Source organism: Tachysurus fulvidraco, chromosome 10 (assembly GCF_022655615.1).
Source record: "Tachysurus fulvidraco isolate hzauxx_2018 chromosome 10, HZAU_PFXX_2.0, whole genome shotgun sequence".
NCBI lineage: Eukaryota > Metazoa > Chordata > Actinopteri > Siluriformes > Bagridae > Tachysurus > Tachysurus fulvidraco.
In genome coordinates, this window is record NC_062527.1 from 3045305 (window position 1) to 3057258 (window position 11954).

The 11954-nt window shown below is 39.1% G+C and overlaps 1 long non-coding RNA gene across 2 annotated transcripts; it reads left to right on the forward strand.

The window, feature by feature from the left end:
- The first annotated feature begins 1369 nt into the window (after positions 1 to 1369).
- Positions 1370 to 8400, forward strand: LOC113654006. Of its 2 annotated transcripts, XR_007144189.1 has the most exons (6): positions 1370 to 1442; positions 2476 to 3912; positions 7419 to 7526; positions 7619 to 7712; positions 7807 to 7924; positions 8226 to 8400. It is a non-coding gene; the product is annotated as an uncharacterized LOC113654006 (long non-coding RNA). The 2 variants fall into 2 exon arrangements; XR_003443279.2 differs by lacking the exons at positions 1370 to 1442; positions 2476 to 3912 and adding an exon at positions 6753 to 7213.
- The last annotated feature ends 3554 nt before the right edge of the window (positions 8401 to 11954 follow it).

Consider the following 11954-nt stretch of genomic DNA (forward strand, 5'->3'; position numbering starts at 1 on the left):
GCCTAGATCATTGAAGAGCCTCATCTACTGATCAAGCTAATCGGGACCTGGCCAAGGTCTGCTAGAAGGCCTACTAGAAGATTTACTGGATGTTGTTTATGCCTAAATTCCATCAGGAAGATTCAAATGTGGCTCCCATTATGGCAAAAATGGAGGGAAACTAACTGAGCATGTGCACTGTGAGTGTCATCACTCTAGATTGTTTCTGATTGGAGGAATTCAAGGTGTTACAACCGTCCCCTGTTACAACTGTCCCTGGTCTCCCCTATCAGAAAGGTGTAAAAAAAAAAATACAGGTAGCTAAGTTACTTACTGCACAGTAGGGCTACCCATGATTAAAGTAGTCATTTATGCTGACAGTTAAAGTTGAGTTTGAAATAAAAAAAAATCTGTATTTGATGCTTAAATGTATTATATCCATGTGTCATATTTTTACATAGGGTCAGTAAAAAAATGAAAAGAAAGGCAGAGATATCAGACTTCTTTTTAAAGAAGCAATTATGGGATTCATCCATGCTCCTTGTTAGGGTAATTTGTGTCATAGTCTGTCGACCCCCTAAAGTTGGCCACCCCCGGGCCACCCCATATATAAAACTCTAGTTCCGCCACTGAGGCCAGCAGGCAATTTCTCAGTGTCGGACCTTTACAATCATCAGTGGCACCAGGTCCAGCACCTGTCAAACACCTTCTGGGACAGGTGGAGGAAAGAGTTCTTTCCCACACTACAACCATGGCGCAAGTGGCAGTTAAACCAACCAAATGTAACCCCAGGGAGTATGGCTGTACTCAAGGACAGTCAAATACCCAGAAACGAATGGCCTCTTGGACTCATAACACAGGTGTTTCCATCTAATAATGGTAAAGAATGCACAGTGGAGATTAAGGTTGCCAAATCAGATGGTACCAAAGTCCTAACTAAGCCAATCTCAGAGGTTGTTGTGTTAGTTCCTTTATAACAAGGGTTTGTTATCTTTGAGTTAATTTATGGTGTTTAGTCATGGCAGGTGGGGAGTGTTCTGTTATGCAAAAGTTGTTGAAATGTGTGTAATATTATTTGTCAGTAATCTGATTTGATTTCCAGTTGTGTTAGTGCCACCAAATGGTCGCTTTAGGTATTGCAGCCAATGATCTTCAAAATATCTTTATATATTTACCATAGATGTGTTTTAATATTTGTATTCTGCGTATAATAAGGCTTAAGAATCCTTTGCAAATCCAATACATATTTAAAACAATATGGCAGAAATGTATTTGCTTGTTAGAGGAAAACAGTGTAGGGGAGACGAGGGACAGTTGTAACACCTTGAATTCCTCCAATCAGGAACAACCTAGAGTGATGACACTCACTGCGCATGCTCAGTTAGTTTCCCTCCATTTTTGCCATAAAGGGAGCCACATTAGAATCTTCCTGACGGAGTTATCTGCAAAAGATTGTTTTTGAGGTAAAAAACAACAAAACTTTTCTTTCTGATGTACATTTTGGATGATATTATAGGATCAATTCAATTCAAACAAGTATTATTAGAATTTTAAATTCTATTTACACTATTTTGTAAGCTACTAGTATAAACAAAAAATATTTATTGATTGTTTGAAAGGCTATTTCTAAACTGTAAAATTTGTACAGATGTTTAGAAATTACATTTTCTTCCTAAAATTCTAAAAATATATATTTAAACTGTATGATATTCATCTTAAAATTATTTTAAACTTATGATTCTCGTCTTAAAATCCTAATAATATAAAATACATACATATTTACATATCTACAACAATACAAGAAACTTATTACATTTTATACCTCTTCTGAAGAATGAGGTGAACAAGACACCTGAGACATGAGTGTTGAAGAAAAATAAATAATTTATTGATTATTTAAAAAGCTTAAATATTATTTATAATTATATATTATAATTATATATAAAATTAAAATATGAATAGTAAAAGATAAAAGCTTATTGATTATTTAAAAAGCTATTTATAAACGATAAACTTAGTACAGATATTAATACATTTATACCAAAACGAATGCTCAAATGTAAATGGAATAAGTTGGGCTTTATTTTTAATTATTTCAAGACTATTTTATTACTATTATTTTAGTAGCATGGACAGTTCCAGCTGAAGGTTAATTTTGTTGTTAATATTTATTTTTCCAGAATAATTACTCACAGAGTAATGTTATAATTGGCAAAGTGCTGTGGTATAAATGCATTAACAAACTGTACATTATTGGTGTGGATGATGGTTAGAGAGGGTTTAGAAGAGGCTGAGAGGGGGGTTAGTTGTGGTTCAGGGAGTTAGTGGTGCACTACATTTACAACAATCTTAAAATCCTAATAATATAAAATAATATATACCATATCTACAACAATAAAAGATATTAACTACAGATATTGTACCTCTAGTGAAGAACATGATGTGATGAATATGAGGTGAAGACTATGTACTAAATTTACATCTCTCTCATTAAAGCCGAAATCATCCTAACATTGATTTGGACGGGCCTACTGATAAAATCCACCTCCCCATCAGGATCCACACGCCGCCTACTACTAGGAGGAGCTTCCTGATTGATTGTCCTCATCGTCCCTTGTTCTCCTGTCCTGCCATGGAACACCTCATGCTCACCACCATCACGTGCTTCATTTGGTCGCCCGGGCCTGTTGTCATCGTCCTCGTTATCGCTGAGCTCTCTGCTGTAGTAGAGCTCGTCTTCCGGGAAAGTTTCCATCTCCCTCCGTCTCCCTGTGTCAAAAAAGATGAACAATCAATGCGATAAAATGTAATCTGATAAAAGGAAGCAGAAACCTTTAGTTTAATAGCACAGTGTCTGTTTTGTACAGCAGGAAAATCTCACTCTAAACCGGCTTTACACAAAAAGCATTTATTATACGCTACAGTGATAAACAAAGCCTCGCTGTCCAGAATTTAAACAGCAACTTTATACTTTTGGTTAATCTGCACTGTACATTGCCACACTAGCTCTATTTATTTGTATTGATTGAGCTTTGCTCAGCTCGCTGCCTTTCCTAACAGCACCTTTCAAACTCAGCTTTCACAACAAATGACACTGAAAAATTTTCGCCTGTTAATGATATATATAAGCACTTTAAACACTTGATACTTAAGTGAAAAAAAAGAAAAGTCAGAAAGTTACCGTTCCAAGGGTCGTACAGTCCACTCCATACGGGCTCGGGATCGACATCCTGGTGCTGCGTCACGTTTCCTCCGAATTTCATCATCGCTGCCGGTGTAGTGTCGATGAAAATCCACAATTGGAGGCAGAGAACAAGTAAAATAGCGGTGTAAAAATATTGCAGTCAGTAATCCAATCGTCATTTAATAAAACGTCATTTAAAACAAATCCAATTTCTAGTGAGAAAAAAGTAAGGACAGCCCCACATTTATTTGTACTTTAAAATGTCTAAAATGACCAACAGGTAAATCACAGCAGGTGCAAATGTTTACAACATGTTTACAAAGCATTATGAAGGAGGCTTGAATTATTTAAACTTCAGACTTTTAGTATAGTTTGCTTTTAATTGTTGAAGTGAGAGATATCACTATGATACACAGCAGTTCATGGCATGGTGTCAGAGTCACTGGGATAAAATAAACAGGTTTTAATAAAACACCAAACAGAGACTAGGACAAGACGACAATGACAGGACAAAACAGGATTTTGTGCTGATCAAGACAACGCGGCTCAAATAAACATACCAGCAGCAGTGGACTCCTGATTTGAAGGACCTCCTTAGGAGTGGATATTGGCCAGCTTCTGTCAGCAATTCAATGCTGTATACACTGGACCTCCTGAGCACCTTTCAGGAGCTCAAGGTCACTGCTCCAGGATTCTCCAGACAAGCCTTTGCAAAGCTGCTGGAGCATCGGACTAAGTGTGGAGGAAAAGTAAGTGTAATTGTTATTACTGCTATTACTTATAACATGTCTTTCCATAAGCAGACATCATCACAAATACTATTTCTTTCTATATATCTTCCAGAATGGACATTCAATTCAATTCAAGTTTATTTGTATAGCGCTTTTTACAATAGACATTGTCTCAAAGCAGCTTTACAGAACATAAACATAGAGCAGAAGGTAAACATAATTAATGATGAAGGAAATAACGAATAATAAAAGAAATAAGAATTAACAGAATAAAAATTCTAGATTATTATTAGATGTATATAGTTCACAGTGTATATGTATTTATTCCCCTATGAGCACGTCTGAGATGACTCAGGCAGCAGTGGCAAGGAAAAACTCCCTTAAAATGGTAAAGGAAGAAACCTTGAGAGGAACCGGACTCAAGGGGGAACCCATCCTCATATGGGTGACACTGGGGGTGTGATTGTAATATACAGTCAGTTAAATGTTGTATTGGTGTGAGGTTCAAGGACTTCTGATCTCCTGAGTACCACAGAGTCTAACTGGAGATGTCTCAGGATTCTTAGAGTCGGCCTCGGCTCAGTGGACGTCCAAAGGCCTCGTCCCACAGAGGACGTTGGGAGCTGGTACAGTGTCTGGATGCCTCGGGATGGGTACAGAGAGAAGCAGTGGAAAGGGATTAACATATCTGCTGTTCATAAAAATGTGCTGGTCTGATGTACTGGTGCATGATATTATGGGATGTATTATGTGTACGCCTGACTGAAGAGATGAGTTTTTAATCTACATTTAAACTGGGAAAGTGTGTCTGCGCCCCGAACACTATCAGGAAGACTATTCCAAAGTTTGGGAGCTAAATAAGAAAACGCTCTACCACCTTTAGTAGACTTAGATATTCTGGGAACTAGCAGAAGTCCTGAGTTTTGTGATCTCAGAGAGCGTGAAGGATTGTAACGTGTTAAAAGACTAGTTAGATACATGGGAGCTAAACCATTAAGAGCCTTGTACGTAAGTAGCAGCAGTTTGTAGTCAATTCTATACTTAACAGGTAGCCAGTGTAGAGATGATAAAATTGGGGTTATATGGTCATACTTTCTTGTCCTAGTGAGAACTCTGGCAGCTGCATTTTGGACTAACTGTAACCTATTTATTAAAGATGCAGGACAACCACCTAGTAATGCATTACAATAGTCCAGTCTAGAGGTCATGAATGCATGAACTAGCTTCTCAGCATCAGATACAGACAGGATGTTTCTCAGCTTGGCAATGTTTCTAAGGTGGAAGAAGGCTGTTTTGGTAGTATGGGCGATATGATTTTTAAAAGACAAGTTACTGTCTAATATAACACCGAGGTCTTTCACTGTCGAGCTACTTGTAATAGTATATCCCTCTAAATGGGAGTTAAGTTGTGAGAGTTTATGTGCACTGGTTTTTGGACCTATGAGTAGTATTTCTGTCTTATCGGAGTTTAACAATAGAAAGTTGCAGCTCATCCAGTGTTTTATCTCTCTAAGGCACTGAGTTAATTTGGACACTGTGGCTATTTCATCTGGTTTTGATGAGAGATATAACTGTGTGTCATCAGCATAACAATGGAAACTAATCCCATGTCTTCTAATAATGTTCCCTAATGGAAGCATGTATATAGAGAAAAGCAGAGGTCCTAGAACTGATCCTTGAGGGACCCCATAATTAACTGGTAGTAAACTGGAGGATTCACCATTTAATTCTACAAAATGGTATCGGTCAGACAGGTAGGATCTAAACCAGCTTAAAGCCTGACCATGAATACCTGTGTAATATTGTAAGCGATCTAGAAGAATGTTGTGATCTATAGTGTCGAATGCAGCACTAAGGTCAAGTAGAACTAATAGTGACATACAGTCTTGGTCCGAAGCTAAGAACAAGTCGTTTGTAACTTTAACAAGTGCAGTTTCTGTGCTATGATGGGGCCTGAAACCTGACTGAAACTCTTCAAGGATGTTGCTCTCCTGTAAGAAGGAGCTCAGTTGAACAGACACAACCTTTTCAAGTATTTTAGACATAAACGGAAGGTATGAAATAGGTCTGTAATTTGATAGTTCATTAGGGTCTAAGTTAGGTTTTTTGATGAGTGGCCTAATAACTGCCAACTTAAAAGACTTCGGGACGTAACCTAAAGATAACGAGGAGTTAATGATATTAAGAAGGGGCTCACCAGCTTTATGTAACACTTCTTTCAGTAGTTTAGTTGGGATGGGGTCTAGTGAACATGTTGTTGATTTAGCTGTAGTAATAAGTTTATCTAACTCTTCCTGTCCTGTACTTGTAAAGCTGTGTAAAGCCTTAGGTGAGATTGTGTCACTGGTTGCTCTCATATGTTGAGCGTCACCTATTTTATTCCTGATACTTTCGATTTTATCAGTGAAGAATCTCATAAAGTCCTCACTACTGAAATGTGATAAAATAGTGTGTTCAGATTTCTGATTTTTTGTTAAACTAGCCACTGTGCTAAATAAAAACCTGGGATTGTTCTGGTTATTTTCTATGAGTTTGCTCAGGTGCTCAGCCCTAGCAGCTTTTAGAGCCTGTCTGTAGCTGGACATACTGTCCTTATACGCAATTCTAAAAACCTCTAATTTAGTTTTTCTCCATTTCCGTTCGAGGTTACGGGTCTCCCTCTTGAGGGTGTGAGTATGACTATTATACCATGGTGCAAGTGTTTTATCTCTAACCTTCTGTAATCTGACTGGGGCAACAGTGTCTAATGTGCTAGTGAATATAGCGTCTATGCTGTTAGTCATTGCATCTAGGTCGTTTGAGGGTACATTAAGAAATCCAGACAGATCAGGCAGGTTATTTGTGAATCTGTCTTTGGTGGTCGAAATAATGGTTCTACCGAGTCGATAACGTGGTGAGACACAGTTAGTCTGTTCTATAGGTAGTGTGTACATTATGAGGTAATGGTCTGTGATGTCATCACGACATATCAACGGCGATGCACTGCAGCGGAGCTTCTTTTGAAGAAGACCAGCTCTGCTGTAGTGCTCCTTTCACCTGCCCAACCTGCTTCTAAATTGGATGAAGAGGGGATGGAGGTTGCTGTGGGTTCCTTCTGAAAGCCCTTAATATGTACAGTGGGGAGATATTTGCCTACCCCCTGTATTTTCAGAAGGAGCTCATGCCAGCCAAGGCAAAATTCTTTGCTATGGATGTGGTTTGCAAATATTGGCCATACTTGGAGAAAGCTGCTCAAGTCCTTCCTGCTCTTCAGGAGCTCACCGAAATGAAACCCTTCCTCAGCATAATGCATGCTCGAGCCCATGCTATAAAGTGTGAGGTACAGTATGTATAATATATTTGCATCATATGTACATTTGTAATGTTTACAAGCACATTAATAATATGAAATGAAAAGGCTACTATAATAGGTAGCCTTTTGCTTAACAATTTCTTGTACACATTGTAGAGCCCTTTGAGGCAATTTGTGATATAGGGACATATAAATAAAATTGACTTGAATTTCTTCCACCCTTTACTAACAGATTAAATGGAGTGGTAGGAACCAGGAAGGAGCAGGAACAACAGCCGGAGAGGAGGTGGAGCAAGTGAACAGCTACCTGTCACGTTGTGCCCTGACTACCAAATATACTGTATGTCCAAAGCAGGTGATCGGAGTGCTTGCAAAATTCCTAAATACTTTTATTAGATTAAGCATCATAACCTCATTATTTGCTTTCAACAGCACGGGTGGACATGGTTACTTTGCATGCAGTGGGGTGGAACCACAAAAAAAAGTCTCTCTCTACATCCGGCACTTTCCACAAGATAATGTGAAGGTGAGTCTACTATTAATTGCTTTGGGTGTCCTTTTGTTGTGTGCACTTGCCAAGTTTTAATCCTGATTATTGTATGATTAACACTGTTTATCAGACTTGTCAGAGACTCTAGGATGAGACTGCAAGGCAAGCTGAACTCAAAACAGAGCTACATTGCATAGATGAATTGGTGTCACAGTGGCTCTCTGATGTGAAGGAATTGGCAGCTGATGGTAAGCATGACCAGATAAAAGAAACAACAAATTTCCTTCTTCAGTACTATTTGAAATTTTAAGTTTGATATTAAAGAGCAGCCAAAGATAGTAGGCTGATCGTCACCTGCCACCAAAGACCACCTATCCAATGTTATGCCACATATATATGTCTGGTTTATTTTATATTCCAATTTCCCTGCAGGAAATGCACATACCAAGTTCAATGAAGTTGGATTAAAATGAGTTTTATGTATAAATTCAAACACTGAAACAGTTCTGTGTTTTAACAGTGAATTTGTTTTCACTATTAATTCTACAGAGACACCAGATACATCTCGTGCCAGTCAAGTAGTGTGTGTGGCCTCCATGTGCCTGTATGACATCCCTACAACGCCTGGGCATGCTCCTGATGAGGTGGTGGATGGTCTCCTGAGGGATCTCCTCCCAGACCTGGACTAAAGCATCCGCCAACTCTTGGACAGTCCGTGTGGCGTCTGCTCTTCTATGTTTCATGCTAAGTTCTCTATCAGCTCTGAATATAGAAGAAACGCTATCAGATGGATGCTGTGGTCAGACAGAAAGAAGGGTTTTATCTACCAGTGTAATGAATTTTTTTATATAACGTTATGTGCTTTTACAGTACTCTGTGTGAAAGACTCATGAGAAAGAACAAGAGGCCCTTATTCCAACTGTTATGGGAACATTAAGGGAGTTTGTGTGCAGGTGTTTGATAAGAACTGAAAATGGTATGTGGCCTTGTTGAGGTGATTACTTAAAGGGAAACATCTTCAGTAACCAGGGAGGGTGTATGAAAACACACACACACACACACACACACCTGGGGAACAAAAGGGAGAGCTAAAACACTAGTTTTTGCCTCTTCGCTCTGTATAACTTTGCACTGTATGGATGATGCCTTTCGCTGAATGACTGCCACTACAGTATATTAAACCAATTTATATTTATAAAATGTGTGGGATATTAGTGCTAAATTATATTGTTGCACATATTTATGCATTGTTGTAAATATGTATAGGATTTGTTTAGGATTCTTAAGCCTTATTATACACAGAATACAAATATTAAACATATAACACAACTGGAAATCAAATCAGATTACTGACAAATAATATTACACACATTTCGACAACTTAAAACAACTTTTGCATAACAGAACACTCCCCACCTGCCATGACTAAACACCATAAATTAACTCAAAGATAACAAACCCTTGTTATAAAGGAACTAACACAACAACCTCTGAGATTGGCTTAGTTAGGACTTTGGTACCATCTGATTTGGCAACCTTAATCTCCACTGTGCATTCTTTACCATTTTTAGATGGAAACACCTGTGTTATGAGTCCAAGAGGCCATTCGTTTCTGGGTATTTGACTGTCCTTGAGTACAGCCATACTCCCTGGGGTTACATTTGGTTGGTTTAACTGCCACTTGCGCCATGGTTGTAGTGTGGGAAAGAACTCTTTCCTCCACCTGTCCCAGAAGGTGTTTGACAGGTGCTGGACCTGGTGCCACTGATGATTGTAAAGGTCCGACACTGAGAAATTGCCTGCTGGCCTCAGTGGCGGAAATAGAGTTTTATATATGGGGTGGCCAAGGCAACTTTAGGGGGTCGACAGACTATGACACAAATTAACCTAACAAGGAGCATGGATGAATCCCATAATTGCCCATTAGAGGTAGAATATATCTCTCATAATCTATTTTATAATTTATAGTATATGATGTTATCATTTTATCTTGTGTATGAAATACATGAAATACACTTTCATAAATAGGCCTATATCAGTGGTTCCCAAACTTTTTACAGAGACCTACCCCCCAGGGATTTAACATCATTCTGCGTAACATGATTTTTGTCTAAACTCAATTTTCAATGCGCCATTCGTAGAGATTTCAATGAGACTCTCTTGCTCAGAAATGGGCAGGTGTGCTGTGGGGGTGGAAGAGAATGGATGGCGAATCCAGTTGTTTGCATTGTCCGTATCTGGAAAATAGCTGCGCAATTGTGCGGACAGCTCAGAGTTTCATTATGTCGCGTTTAACACTGTTGGTAAGGCTGAGTTAATTTGTTAGCAACCTATCATGCAACGACGAAAAGGCTTCTGTGTTGTTCTTGTTAATGCAATTAAACCTGAGAGCAAACTTTCTGATCATGGCCTCAATTTTGTCCTGCACATTAAATATGGTCGTTGAAATTCCCTGCAGTCCGAGGTTAAGCTCATTCAAACGAGAAAAAACATCGCCCAGATAGGCCAGTATTGTGAGCCACTTTTCGTCGTGTAAGAGTTACACAATTTAAATGAATGGTCGATAAAAAAAGCTTTAAGTTCGTCCTTCAATTCAAACAGTCATGTCAGTACCTTTCTCCTGGACAGCCATCGCACATCAGTATGGAGTAACAGTGTGACATGGTCACTGCCCATTTCATTGCACAATGCAGAAAACAATCGAGAATTCAAAGGCCTTGCAAAGTTTACAATTCTCACAGCATCTTGCAAAACCTCCTTAATGCCCCTTTTCCACCGAGGCAGTTCGGGTGCTGGTTCGGAGCCAGAGCACCGGCTCTGAACCAGGAAAAATGGTTCTTAAGTAGCACCAAAACGTTGCTGGTCTAGACTTAAGAACCGCTTGCGTCAGGGGCTGTGGGCCGGGCTACTGTTAGAAAAAAGAGAACGGCAAGCGCCACTTTTAAATCACCACCAGCAGCAGCAATAAACAATGGACGTGCAAACCAAAAAACAGTGGTCCGTTGACGAAATCAACTGCCTACTTGCACTCTGGTCCTCGGAAGAAGTCCAGAAGAAGTTGGATGGAGCGACAAGAACAAAACCGGTGCTACAGCAAATTCAGCGTGAGATGGCTGCAGCGGGGTTCAACAAGAGTGTCGGTCAAATTAACAATAAGCTTAAAAAATTAAAAGAGGAGTACAGAGACCAAAAAAAGGACCTCGGTCGAAGCGGCAGTGGTCGGCCACATCGTTATCCACATTACGATGTTCTCGACTCTGTCCTCGGCGACAGACCAGCCTTCCAGCTTACCGGGGCACTGAACTCCGCAACTTTGATACTCGAAGGAATGGCTAATAATTCGCTTGAGAAAAGTCACACTGATCCTGGTAAGTTCTATTTTACACTTACAGGCTATGCTAGCGAGGGTAGCAGTCGCTGTGTTTTTATTGTATGACTTATCTCTGAATGTTGTATAAGGTGTGTAGTGGACAGTAATGTTTTAAATCAATGTTGTCTCTTGTTTTTTTTTAAGAATTGTCTGCCATCAACGACGGTGATGACCTTGAGTTTCCACCACCATTGAGCTGCAGCTCTCCCTCACCGTCGAGTAGAAGCTCTGGAGATGCATGTACATCTTCAGCACAGGACAAACGTGGTAAGATTTGCGAATAATTATCACACCATGTACTATACCAACACTGACATACATGTTCTCTCGGGTGCAGCAACAATGTTTAGTTAAATTCTTCATTTATATTCAGGACCATTAAATTGATTTGATATGTATCACTCATCAAAGTAGAATGCAGTACACAAGCCAAATAGAAAGTAATATATAGAACAACCTTAAAGGTTTGAAACAATAACTGACATTCGTTTGATCATTTACAATCGAATTCTTACATGATGAACTTGTATGCCATGTGTGCACAAGATGAAGTGCGGTGATGTAGTATGATGCTATAGTTCAGTAATATAACATAATAGATTAATAGCAGACAAATCTGTAATAGATATTTTTTAACTGTTTAGCAAATGCATAGCTTTTACACTACTGATCTGTCTTGCTATTCTTGATGCACAGGAAAAGGGAAAAGAGACAGCATATCCGAATTGGTGGCTTATTTTGAAAGAGCAGATGAGCGGTTCTTTCAGCACTCCAAGGACATGGAAAATGCATTGTTGCAAAAAATGAGAGCAACTCATGGACTCATGGAGCGCATGGTGAACGCCATTGAGAAAACTGCACCATGACAATACCGTTTGTTTTTAAAAAAATTTTTTATTTAGAATTTA